This window comes from Manis javanica, chromosome 2 (assembly GCF_040802235.1).
Source record: "Manis javanica isolate MJ-LG chromosome 2, MJ_LKY, whole genome shotgun sequence".
Taxonomy (NCBI): Eukaryota; Metazoa; Chordata; class Mammalia; order Pholidota; family Manidae; genus Manis; species Manis javanica.
The window spans coordinates 134067377-134081100 of NC_133157.1; the positions used below are offsets into that span (position 1 = coordinate 134067377).

The 13724-nt window shown below is 45.2% G+C and overlaps 1 protein-coding gene across 4 annotated transcripts in view; it reads left to right on the plus strand.

Moving 5' to 3' along the window:
• Nucleotides 1-13724, plus strand: part of DIP2C (disco interacting protein 2 homolog C) — a 331886-nt gene that overhangs the window by 73582 nt on the left and 244580 nt on the right. The gene's annotated exons all lie outside the window — the stretch shown is intronic.

Genomic DNA, 13724 nt, shown 5'->3' on the forward strand with positions numbered 1-13724 from the left:
TGATAGACTCCACATCGTGGGCACGACTCACTGCTGAACCTTGGTTTCACAGTCTGATGCGCTCTGCTCTCAGCATAGCACTGGGCCTCAGCCTTGGTGGGAACTTACCATCCCTGCATTTTTTTTCTTTAACTGTTAAATAAGGCCCAACAATTGCATTGTTTTTCTCTCCCAGAGACATTTTAAGAGTTATTTAGGTAGAAACTTAGAATTGATGAAATGACTGGAGAAAGTACCTGGGGGCACCTAGCCTGCACAGTAGCTGGGCCATTTCTGCCGTTTCATGGGGGTCTGGGGCTAATTGTTCTGGGGCTTTTGTATATCATGAAGAGGTTTTGCTTCCTGGCTGAGCAAACTACTCTCCCCTTTAGGTGGCAACTGGGAAATTTGGTGCAAATGAACAAATGGGACACCCTCTGTCCTGACTGTTTTATGTGGTGGTTGAGAGCATGGACATGCAGGTAATCCTTCAGGGCTGGTTTATCATCACTGGTCAACAAACAGTTAGGGTTCCTGCAGTTAGGATCCCCTGACAAATTTCTGCCATGTTCTGCCATGTTCTTCCATGTTCCCATTGCCTCTGAGAGGCCCTGAGGGAGTTGGGCATTGTCCTGTGGAAGGGGACAGGCTGGTGGGCTTCATGCCCTGTGGACTGCTCCAGGCCCGAGGTCCCTGGCTCTGCTGTAGGGACACACTCTGTCTATAACCTCTGTGCTCTGAGCTCTTTCCCTATCTAAGCTCGGTGTCTGTAGGATTTCCTAACAGCCTTGTTACTGTGTTTACTCACCCAGGATCTGGCTGCATCTTGTTGGGTTACCCAGAAGGGTTGCTTCATCTGTGTTCGCAGTGTGATGCTTTGGGAGAAAGTAGATTCTTAAGAAACATTGAAACAGCGTATGGCCGGCCACCACCTTTGTGGAGGTGAAAGGCCGAGGATTCTGGATCCTGCAGAGGGATGGCTGTGCATCCCATCAGCTGTCCTCAGGGTGGCCTAACCCATCACTTGTACCAGCATCTGGATCTCTGTGCTGGGCAGAAACAGCTCCCTCATTGGCCACGTGGCTGGTAGGTCCTCGTCAGCAGGTGTCATGGGCCTGGCAGTTAAGGTCCTCTAGCATCTGCTTGGTGGGAGCTGATGAAGCGGGCAACAGACCAGCTGTGAACCCTCCTGTTGGTGCCCTCCCCAGCTCTTGTGGCCTAGACCTCCCACCCAGGGGGACTGCAGGTGCAGCTCTGGGCGCAGAATTCGGATCCTCCTTCCGAAGGAGATGCATCTGAGCAACAGCTAAAACCCCTCTGGGGGTCTGCTTAGCACCAGGTGCAGATTCTGATTTAGGGCCAATAATCACCACTCAGAGCTGTTTGGCAAGAGTGAAGCGACAGTGGACATGAAGGCATGGGGCAGCCTTCCTTCCCGGTACCCCAAGCCCTGCTACAGGGAGCCTGCCACCTCCTTCCTTTCCTTTGAGAACTGAGCTGTTTTCATGTCCTCTGCTGGGCCCAGGCGCTGGGAGCTTCTGGCCCTCCCTGCCTCACAGACTGATAAGCCACCCAGCAGCTTTGGGAAGGAAGTGGTGGGCCCAGACCTGCCCCATTGCCCCTTGGCCTTTGTGTGCACACCAGCCTCTCACCAGCACTATGCTGCCTTTAAAGGTCTAGGAATGTAACTTAAAGTGTGTTATTGAATTTTAATGTTTAAATAAATGGGCTGGATTTTATGGCCTTTACTTGATATCTCCCACCATTGATTTTTCTTTTCCCCATAAGAAAGGAAGCATTTTAAGGGAAAAGCAAGATGTGACCCCATTCGGGGACCTAGAGTGAATTCTGAAAGCTCTCATAAGGCAACAGCCTAACCAGGGAGCCACTGCAGCCGTCATGCTGAGGTACAGCGAGGCGACCCTGCCGTGGAGCAGGAGGTGGGGGAGGGAGGGCGATGATCAACCTGGTCTCCTGCTCCTCTGCCCCAAGGAGCTGTGCCAGGGGCCCAGCGGCCTCTCCTAGACCCCCTCCTCTGCCATACAGCCTCTGCACCAGACCCTGAAATCCTGAGCCGTCCCCAGGGCCCACAGTTCCACCCAGGCCAGCCTTTCCTGTTTTCACTGCCTCATGACCCACACATGTTCAGCAAATTTGACAGAATTTAGACTTTACTTTGTGGACCCACTTTTTGGTTGAAACAGGACAGAGGCTTGCCCTGGTGAGTAGAAGCAGGAGGTGGGGACCCCCACTGTCTGGGGTCCAAGCAGGCAGACTTGGTGGAGGGGCTGGACCCCAGGACTGACACTGAACATTGCTGAGCACCTGCAGGTGACCCTGGACTCCGTGACCTTCCTGTTTCCCCCGTCAGCCCAGCAGCAAGTCCACCCCAAACCTTGAGGCCTGAAGCCACCCTTTTCTGCTTACAGGTTCTGTGGGCCAATGTTTGTGCGGGTCAGTGGGATGAAGGTTTCTGCTCCACGGGGTCTGGGCTGCAACTGGAAAGGTGAAAGGCTGAGGTGCTTGTGCTCTGGGCCTGAGTGATCTGGAGGCCCCACCCAGCCCTGGCTGCCCCATGGGCTGGGCCACGCCTGCCTCAGGGGCCTCAGTGGAGGGCTGGTGATGCTTGGGTGTCCTTGGGGTGGACTGGGTGCTTCCCCAAGCAGATCTGGGAAGTGCTAGAGTCTGACCCAAGCTTGAGAACCTCGGGCCTCCCAGGGCAAGAGCTCCAGCCAAAAGGGTGGAAGCCACCTTCACGGTCTGACATCCCAGCCATCCTTCCTGGCCCACCGTGAGCCAAGAGGTGGCAGGTGGAGTGTCAAAGAATTTTTGAAACAGTCCTGCCCCTGTGGTTTCTGTTTAATAAAGTATGTTTTTCTCACTTCAAAGTCAAACCAGAAGGCCACCAGCCTAGCTTGCCTAGGCACCTGTGGAGTGTGTTCTGGTTGCTGGATGCTAAGAACTGTCGGGAGCTTGGGATGGGGGTGGAGGGGTGGGGGGAAAGCATGGACTTGGAGGTGGCCTGACACCTCATGAGGCTTGATTGTCTAGAGGGAAGTACTAGTTTGGGTCAGTATTGCTGTGAACTGAAGGCCCACTGTGGAGCTTCTGAAGTTGCATGCTCATTGGCAGGTCTTTGTGGGTCGGGGTGCAGTCCTCTTGTTTGTAGAGCTGTCTGTGGATTAAAGGCCATTTGGGCATGAACCTGTTTCACATGTAACTGAGCAGACTTATGCTGCCACTCTTTCCCAAACACCTATAAATAACACCTCAAATGCTCTTTGGCCCAGTGTCTCTGCCTGGTAGCTCCTCAGTAATGATGGAAAAGTTCTTGATGTGCCTTCCTCCTTAATTCTAAATGGGAGTCATGTTTTTCGCATTTTGAAAATCATGATATGTAGGGCTCTTAAGAATTTGGAAACTGACTTTTCTACCCATTTCTCTTGGATTGGCCTCCCTATACCCTGAGGTTGGATAGATGGGAGGTGAATTCAAGGTCCAATCAAGCCTGGAGGAAGCAGGTGAACGACTTCTCCATCTACGTCTGACAGGCTTTCGGAAGAGCTGCTTCTCCTTTATGTGCTGTGGGTTTTCACCTGATCACTAGGTGAGCAGCCGTGGGCATTGGGTACAAAGCCGACGAAACAGTGGAGTGGCTTGGGAACCAGGCATGATGTGCGTCAGACAGAGATTTGGAAGCAATGAGATTTTCCTAAAAGAGTAGATTTGTGTCAAAAGTAAGCCACACACCAGTTGCTACATGTGCTAAGTGAGTACTGTGTGCCTGGTCACAGGATGTGGGATCAGCAGTCTTATTAATTCAGAGACTCTGAGTGTTTTATTTGTTTAAAACAGTCACAGACTGATACAGAACCACTGCTTGTCAAGAGTGTTTTAGGTGCTTATCTCATTAGGAAATGAGATAAGGGGAGTCCTCAGCAAGCAGGGCTGGCCTGGAGGGTGAGCGCACATGCAGGACTTCTGTGTAGGCGTACTCGGAGTGGCATGTGGGGTGTGAGGCAGGGCCTGCCTGGGCCTGGCTTGGTTGCGCTGAAGGGCTTTGGGAGTCTGTGAACAGTGTTTGGAAGGAGCACCTATATGGCGCTCAGTGGAACCCTGGGGAAGCCGTGGGCCCCACGTGTCTGTGAACTTTGACATTGTAAAAAGCAAATAACCTGCTCTGCCGAGAGACACTTAGAGAAGTTGTACTTCTGAACCTTATCTAGAAGAGAAACCTGGTCCCAACAAATGTATATGCATGCTCACACATGTGCACACACAACACAAACACACATGTACACTCTGCTTCTATGGTACTTAAGAAATCATGTTAATATAGAAACATAAAGAAATCGTGTTAATTTAGAAGTACTGGAAGTTAATACAGAATGTTCTCATTCTAGAGAGCAAGTGTGTGGATTGCCTCTCCCAGTCAGTCATCTTACGGCATCTGGGCTGCTGCTGTGAGGGATGGGGGTCTCCTTGCAGGAAGGTGAGTTTGTAGGCACTGAGATGGTACCATCACTGCCATGTGGGCACCTCCCTTCCCCAAATGGGCTGACCACAGGATATGGGGGCCAGGGCGCCAGGGTCACCAACACCTGGTGTGGGCCCAAGTCAGCCTGGGCTCCAGCCTCAGCTGCATCACATTTAGATCCTTGGCCTTGAGATTCAGGTAGTTCGTCCAGGAAACACACTTCTGGTCCAAGCTGCAGTGTCTCCAAGACACTCGAGAGACTCAGAGCCTCTCAGGAAGTTGCCCGCATGGAGACCCTGGTTTATGCCAGACGAAGGAAGCACCCCACGTGGAATACAGCCTTATTCCCCTTAGACGTGGGGCCCGGCAGGGGGCAGGAAGCCTTTTCAGTTGAAAGGTCCCTTATTTAAAGTCACAGCAGAGGAATCCTAGTTCATGTTCTATGACTTCTACTTGGACTTGGCTAGAATCTCTTAGAAGGTGGGAGAAAACAGTGTCACATGCCACATCCCAAATCAGCCAGCGTTCAAAGTCATAGCAGATATAATTTTAATGCTAGTAAGACTTTTAACCATTTGCCTCTGAAATAAAACAGCAAGAAGCAGAACAGAGCATCCTTTACTCTCTAAGGTCTGTTGATTAGAACTGATGTGGAGAGTGTGGGAGTTGGGGCTCAGAGACCCACCTTCTCTGATGGGGACACAGGCACCATGTCCGCTGTGAATGAGGACTATGACAACAGTAATTTACCAGGTGGGGACTGAGACCTCGTGTGTGGAGCTGCCTGTGTGGTGAGACAGTAAGTGCTGGCCCCTCAGCCACTGTCACCTGCCACCCTGGGCGATGCAGTATTTCCACGAGTTGGATCAGAGGAAGTTAGTTTGCTTTGGAGACACTGTCTTCAGGGCTCTGATGTCTGAGTCTACAGAAACCAAAAATAAAGATGTGAAAACATGACATTTTTCTAAGTTCTTATAAACTCTGTTATTTGAAATAGCCCTTATGGGTATTAATTTCCAGAAAAAAACTCAAGCCCTTCTTAGAGCCTATCTTGTGTGTGTTAACAGTAAATATTTGTATTTTTTCCTTCATCAAGAGATAAAGGATGAGTCCAGCAAGTTTCTTTTATTCATGGGGAAAAAGAGAGAACACAGGGACAAAACTTAATTTTGTTTTCCTCAGTGTGTGTGTGTGTTTTCAGCCTGACATGTAAGTCATTGAAACAGGCGTGTCTCTGAGAAATGACTTCATTGTTTAAATTACCAGGTAAAAACTTGCAGGTTAAATTTTATCCAGTCTGTGGGTATCCAGAAGTCCTTTCTTTGTTGGGAGCCTACGGGACTTGTGGGTTTTCAGCTGGGGGACCTCAGTGTGTGCTGCGAGGCGCATCAGCTCCTGCTCTTCAGTTATAGTCTCGTGTCTGAGACTATAATTCATCATAAGCACATGGGACTCACTTTAAGATGATAGCTCTTCTAGGTGATAGCCTTTCGAAGATAATATTTTTTCACTTTTACATCCTTCACATTAAAACTTCTTTTGTGATAAGTAGGTATTTTGTGATTCATTTCAACAAGAACTTGACTTAATTTCATAGTTAAGGTTTTCATTAATCACTTTATAACTTAACATAGAATTAATCCTGAAGGTAGATTTGACAAAATCTTTCTGATTTTTAATTATTCAGATTACCTAGTAGAGAGCCCAAAGGAACAATGATCAAGGTTGCTGGTAGTTGCACTGTTTAAAGCCTGTTGGATATAAGGGCTCTGTGGGGGTGGCTGTGCTCAAGTGGACTCCCCACCTGCTCCTCCCGGGAACCTCTCGGGTTTCAGCTATGAGATGCGGCTTCCAGCCCAGTCACACAGTTCCTGATGTTTGACCACAGGGGCCACCCTGGGTGTCAGGAGAGACCAGTTAAATCTCTTAACGTCGATGTCACCAATGGGAGAATCAGCTGATAGCTGAGTCTTCTGGGCTGGCTCTGTGTGTGTGTGTGTGTGTACACGGTGTGTGCACACGTGTGGTATGCATGCATGTGGGGGAACCCTGCTGCCTACAGCGGCTCTGTGACTGTATGCCTTGGCACCTGCAGGGCTGCTTGGCTCACATAATACCTGCCCCATGGCTGCCAGCCTGCCTTCCCAGCGGTTTGGTGTGGTCTTGATTCTGAAAGGCTGGAATCAGGGCTCCAGAGCTGTGTTTCAGGCCTGCAGAGCTGAAGTGAGCCTTGTCTGCATTCTCAGGGACCCTATGAGTGCTGGCTTGGTGCAGGTGGTGGGTGTGGGACAGGGTCCCTGGAGTGGTCACACACAGTCCTCCTGAGGCAGTGGCTCACTGCCCAGTGCCGCACATGCCTAGTGGCCTGCGCAGGCATGCTGAGCCTCAGCTCGCAGCCCGCCTCCCTGGCGGCTTTCTGTCCCTTTGTCCTGCTTTGGGACGGCTTCGAGAAACAGAGCACAGGACAGGACCTTCACTGGCTTCCTGTTGGTGCAGTGCCAAGTGCTGTGGGTGGGCTGGCTGGCAAGGCCTGCTTGTCACTGGGTCACCGGGGGCACCACATCTGGCCAGCCTGGTGGGGCTTCCCCCAGAGCACAGGGAGGAAAGCAGATTCGGTAAGTGCAGTGGTTTTTCCCAAGACCTGCTGTATTCCTAAATGTTCTTTCTATTATGGTCCTAACATTTCTTTTCTAAAGGAAAACAGAAATTGAGTTTTTCTTTAAGAAAATGTGTCTTTGTCCACCTTGTTTGCCATTTAACTATTCTCCAAACGTTCTTGTCACACAGTTGGTGTCTCTGAAGAGCCGCCCTCCTCCGAAAAGAATTTGGAGAGACTCCGAGTTAGCCGACAGTTCGGGCAGACAGCTGGGCGCATCACATAGCCTTGATAAAGTGCACAGTAGCATGGCGGTGTAGTGTTTGTGTTACGGAGTCAGTGGGAAAGTTTTAACATATGAGCTTAGTTTTTTTTGGGCTGGAAGGGTCACCCTTCACCCTTGAGCAGAGTCCAAGGCTTGTCCCTCTGGAAAAGGTGATCTGTATGAGCCAGGGTCAGGGTGCAGGCTTTGAGATGATATGGGATCTGTCAACCAGTTTCCTAAAACACATGCTGGGTGGAGGGGTTCCCAATCAGCTAAAACATTGCAAAAGCACACGTTGAATGGTAGTTACTGTTGTTTTAAAGGTTACCATAACTTTCCTATTGTTTTCAGAGTAAAATGCCTGAGGAATAAGGCAGGGTTCAGACATGTTTCTAAAGCTTTTCCTATCTAAATATTTGACTTTTCTGTTGTTGCTACATGTGTGGTTAAAAGGGGATTGAAAATCAGGGTTTGGCTCCATGGACTCCAGTGTGTAGAAAAGGCCATGGAGTCAGGCTGGGACCTGGGCCATCCCTGCAGAACCCAGCTCTTCAGGGCGGACACAGATCCAGAGCTAGTGGTCACAGCGAGGTCACAGGTAAGGCAGGGCAAACCTGGCCCCAGTCCTCTCATACACAGCTTGCATCCGTGTCTCCATGGGTGAAATCGATAAGCTGTCCGTGGTTTTTGGGAAGGAGCATCTGGCTGTGGTTATCCTGTGGGCCCCTCAGGGTTTCTCTTCGCTCTGCATTTTTCAGTGGTTTTTAAAATCTGGATGGTAATTGGATAGAATCTGCTCTTCTAACCTTCATATTGTGCATTTAATATTTGTTTACCAGATGATTTTTTCTTAGTTATAATCCTGATAGTAATAGAAATTACTTCCATTTAATGAAACTTACCATGAGCTAATCTTTTGCATATATTATAGCCATCTTGAGCGGAAGTGATGAATTAGGCAGTGTTACCTGCATTTTACTCACATGGAAGATGAGGTTTGGAGACAGGAATAAATGTGTCCAAGAGCAAGTGCCAAGCAGCTAATGTGCTGGGTGTCCACCTGTGTGTCTGCCCCGTGCATGCACAGCTGAGCTTTCCTGACTTCTTAGGACATTGTGTTTGTGTGGATATCGGAGACTTAAAAAATCACTTAGGGAAATTGGCTATTTTTAAGGGATCTCACTGTAAAGCTTTGGTAAAGAGTCCTTCTGTGGAATAATTAATTGTCTTTTATCTTCTATGGAGGTCCTAAACAATGATTCACTCCGTGTAAACTTTTCCTTTCTTATTCCCAAATAGATGCCCTTTAAGTGAGCCTTCCATGCCCTGTGTACTCTGAGCACTATGCCTCGGCAGTGACTGTGCTGGTTCAGATGTTGAGATCAAAGGGTAACCCTCGGTACCTGACTTTAACACACTTGATTGCATTTCAGAGACTTGATGACCTGTTAAAAAAGTTATTAAGTCATCCATTTTACTTAATATAAATATTAAGTAATTTCCTCTGAGGTTCCTGCCTTCCTCTGATGCTTATTTTTGAAGAGTACATAGTTCTTTGTCCTGAAGGTCTTAGATGTGGTTTCTGGGCAGCCAGTTGTCCCAGCTCTGCTGTTACAAAGCAACGTAGTTCTCAACACTGCCATTAACAGCATGTAATAAAGTATGCTTTTTTCCTATACTGTAGATGATTCCTTCATGATGAAAATGAGAGTATAATTACTGGCCTGGAAGGTACGCAGATTTTCAGGGCTCTGGCACAGTGCACACCCCTTCTCCACCTCTCATTCCCCAGGTTCCTAGCAAGCCCCGTGGTGTTACTTGCATCACTGGGGGAAGCCAGGTATGTAAAGCATCCTCTAGGAAAGTGAGGTAGCTTTCCAGAGAAAATGTTCCTTTTGCACGTATCTGTCTTCTCAGACACAGTATGTAGGTGTCTGCAGACACACCCGTAGTGCAGTGGTACTCCTGTTGTCTCACACTGCTCAGTGGCCCTTTTGAGACAATGTGATCATCCCTTTCTGTGTATGCTACATTTTGTGGGGGAGTAAAGTGGTCACACAGTTTTGTAAATCTACCAGATTTTATAAATCTACAAACTGCCCACATGGTGGTGTCTATGAAAATACTGTGGCGACTGACAAAACGTTGTAAGTGCCTTTTATTATATGTAGCAAAATGGCCTTATCTGACATTGTTTTGTTTACAAGGAAAAATCACACCTTCTAAAGATGATAGTTGTGATTTTACATCAGAAGTTTTCTCATTTTTCTCATTTGAAAGTGGAAACTTCCATTGCTTTGCAACTAAATTATAGAAACTTACACATATAATTATTTCTTCTTGATCACTGGAAATTCTGAGAACCTAAAAAGGCTTTTTCATAGCTCATCCTGATGTCTGGTTCCATCTTATTAAAAGCAAGAACGGGTAGGAAACAGTGGCCTAGTTGGTGATCCCGGGGACCAGGTGTATGTCACATGGATGGGAGTCCCCAATCCAAATTGTTGTTCTTCCTATACAAATTATATAACATTGGTTTTCTCCCCACCCCATAGCCCCCAGGTTTCCTACTTTTTTTTGTGGTGAAGCACTATAGGTTTTTAAAAGGGGACTTTCTATATTTATTTGAACTGGATCAGGTCCAAAAAGAATTACCAAGGTAGAGAATGTGGCCTCAGATTTCCTTCCAAGCAGGCAGGTAACAGTTAATGTCTCATGTGGGTCATGGTATGTTGGGCTTGTGTGTATCTCCTCAGATAATTGAGTCTGGGCTGCTTCCCAGGAGCTTCTCCTGTAACCCAGGATGTGCTGAGACGTTAGGTTTCAGGCCCAGGCTGCACTTGGGAGCTATATGGGTGAGGATTAGATGGTGTAGGTGGGCAACTGGGGGCTTCTGTGCAGGGGGTCTCCTCTCCTGCAGTGTCAAGGGGCCTGGGGGGGAACAACGACCCAGAGTGTAAGAAGCATGGTGTCCCTGCCAGCTTGCTTGCATCCTGCACACAACCTCACTGTTCATCCCCTACTGCCTCTTGGTTATTAATTCCATTTCACAAAACCGCCTGCTGCTTAAAGGATACAGTTTTATTTAAGTTCATCAGGAAGACATTGAAATCATTTTGTATAAATCTTCTGGATCCTGGTATTTTCATTCTTGATTTTCTCCCTAGGCATCTAAGCATTGCGGAGAAAAAAATCTTAAAAAAAAATTTCCAAGTCCATTTTTGACTGGCAGCTTTGATGTACAGTTGGTTTGATGTAACAGTTTGGTTTTCTGTAGGTAAATTTCCTTGAGTTCTGCATTCCCAGAAACTTGTTTTTGTTTGGAGAAGACTTTGTGCATTCAAGTTGTTTGTGCATTGATTTGTAGTGAAATTTGTATTGATGTGCATACTGTTGACATGCAGCAGTCTTTCATTTAGAACTTAAAAAAATTTTTTAAGAATGTAAACACATAGGCTATTTTTTCCAGCTTAATTCAAGAAAAAAGAAACTGTAAATAGAATAGCCCAGATCTTGTCAGAAAGGTTATATTGGTTGGTGACTGGACTGTGGTCTGTACATGTGGCTGCTGGTGGCCGATTCAAAGGGTCTTCCTGGGACATCATCTATTTCAGCAGAAGATTAAGAATAATTTCAGATGAGAATCTGAACCAGAAAGTTCACTAGGAACTTTAAGAGGCTTTTTGTTCCACAGGCCAAAATACTGAGGATATGTTTCTAATTTTTTAAAAGAAAACTATTGTTAATTGGCCTGTTATATACACACACTGGGAAACAACCAATCTTTATTGTCAGGCCAGACCTCTAAGAGAAGGTGGCCTTATATTTTTCATGGTATTTGTCACTAGCTGTATTCATTAAAATTATAATTGTTTAATGATGAGTTCTAGTTTGCAAAAACAAATCACTTATGTATAACTGGCAGTACTTTGGCAGAGTGGTATGGGGAAGTGTTCTGCATGGCCCTTTCAGGGTCTCTGTGCATGTACAGGTGTGTATGTGCACAAGTGTGCATATATGCCAGATGTACATTATATGCGTGTGTATGCTCATTATATGTGTACATTATATGCATGAATATATACAGTAAGCACACTGTACATGTGTATGTACACTATATGTGTGTATACTATCTGCATATATGCTGTGTGTACATTGTAAATGTGCATATGTACACATGTATATTTGCATATTGTGGATGCATGTATACCATATGTACATTATATATATATGTGTGTATGTATGCCAAATATGTGTACATTGTCTGCATATATACTGTATGTACATTGTAAATGTGTGTACACTGTCTCCTTTGTATGTGCATATATACCACATGTAAACTATGTGTATACATTGTATGTATGCTTATTTACCATATGTATAGTACAGATGTAGTTGTCTACATTACATTGTATGCATATATACCATATATGGCACATGTGTGTATATGCATGTGTATATATTATATGAACCTATACACTGTGTATATGTGTATATGCACCACATGTATTTATATGTATAGGTGCCATATGGGTGTATACCATATGCATGTTGTAAGTATATGTATGCATTCTATGTGTGTGTATATATGTCTATGTGTACATTGTGTGCATACGCACTATACCTGTACATTACACATTTACTGTATGTATGTACATTGTGTGTATATATATCATGCATATATTTTGTGTGTGATATGTATATGTATGCACATTCCCTGTACATACACTATATATGTTATAATATGTATACTGTATTATATATGCTGTATGTACAAATAGTACAAGTGTATATATTACATATATACATACCATATGGACTTATATACATACATACTACATGAATTCATATCTACATACCTTATATACACAAACACTGTGTGTAAATATGTATGAACATTATGTATATATCCTATAAATGTGAATACACTGTATAAACATTGCACATGTATATATGGGTGCTAAATATACACTGTATGGACATATGTGTGTATACTATACAGACCCATATACATCATATGTGTATGTGCTATATATATGTATTTGTGGGTACTGTATACACCAAGTATGTCTATATACTGTACAAATATGTGCCATGTGGATATATGTGTCTGTGCCCAGGAATTCAGTTCCAGCATGGGGAGAATCTAGGTGGGAGAAGTGGTTCTTTCCTACATGGTACATGAAGCTTAGACCTTTGCTGTTATGCAGGAAACATTCATCTCTGTGATGTGTGTGTTCACTTAATCATCCTAACAGCCCTTTGAAATCAGTTTTGTCCCAGGATGAGAAAACTGAGATTTAATAGTGACAAGGTGACTCGTGGAAAGAAAGGAGATTTAAAGTAAAACTAGCATTATGTCTGCTGTCTTGTTTTCCTTTACTTCCTTATCAGAACCTTTGTTTGTTACCACTTAACTCCATAAATTAGGAGTTGCTACCATTGGTAAATGTGTGTTCATAGTCCTGCAGCTTATCTTTGTCTAGGACTGTGGTGTATTATCACTATGTAGCAGAATCCCTCTGATTTTGATAATATGGACAGTTAAAAATAAACGCAGTATCACTCCTTAAAATTGGAAATGACACACAAGCTCATTTAGGTATTATTTGGAAGGATAAGAAGAAGGACATTTAAGATGAGAGAAGCGTAGAGTGCGTTTCAGTAAGAAATAAAAATAAAGCGTTTTAAGTTTTAAGTAAAAATTTGATCTTTGTGCAAAACTTGTCCAAATTTTGGATTTGAGAGTAAAATGCCTCAAATCTTAGATTACTTGTAATTCTGGAATTTTAAATCAGTAATTTCAGTTTGCCGTTTCTTTGGGACTTTCGCTTTTGGTGAACAATTGCTAGAACATTCTGGGTTTTTTGGAACAAAAGGAAAGGTTGTCTCAGGTGAACTTCAGGTTCAAGTTTTGGAGAAACAAGTTGTTTGCAACTTTTAAAAAGATGCTCTTTGAGTGCTTTCTTCAAAAGTTAAAAAAATACTTTGGATTTAATATCAACCAAGTTCACCTTACTACACCACTGTAAATTTCTCATGTGTGTTCACACACTCCTTAATTTGTAATTCTGGTTATTTAACTTGCCACACAAAGGAGGTCTTATCCTATGGTCAGACTAAAGTAAACTCCTGGCTGATGACAGGGCAACACACCCTTCTTTTGGCCATTTATTTCTTTACAACGTTCACTGAGTTCTTACCATGTGCCAAGCATGGTGTCAGCTATCCAGGATACGAAGATGAATCCACAGTTCTTTAATTCTGGAAGCTCCCAGCACACCCAGAAAACACATAGTCACGGCCAGTGGGACCATGTATGTGCAGCACAGGTGCACAGATGGCTGTGGGCAGAGAACGCAGCTGGCGTGGATGTGATGACCTCTTCCGATTTGCGATGGCCTTTA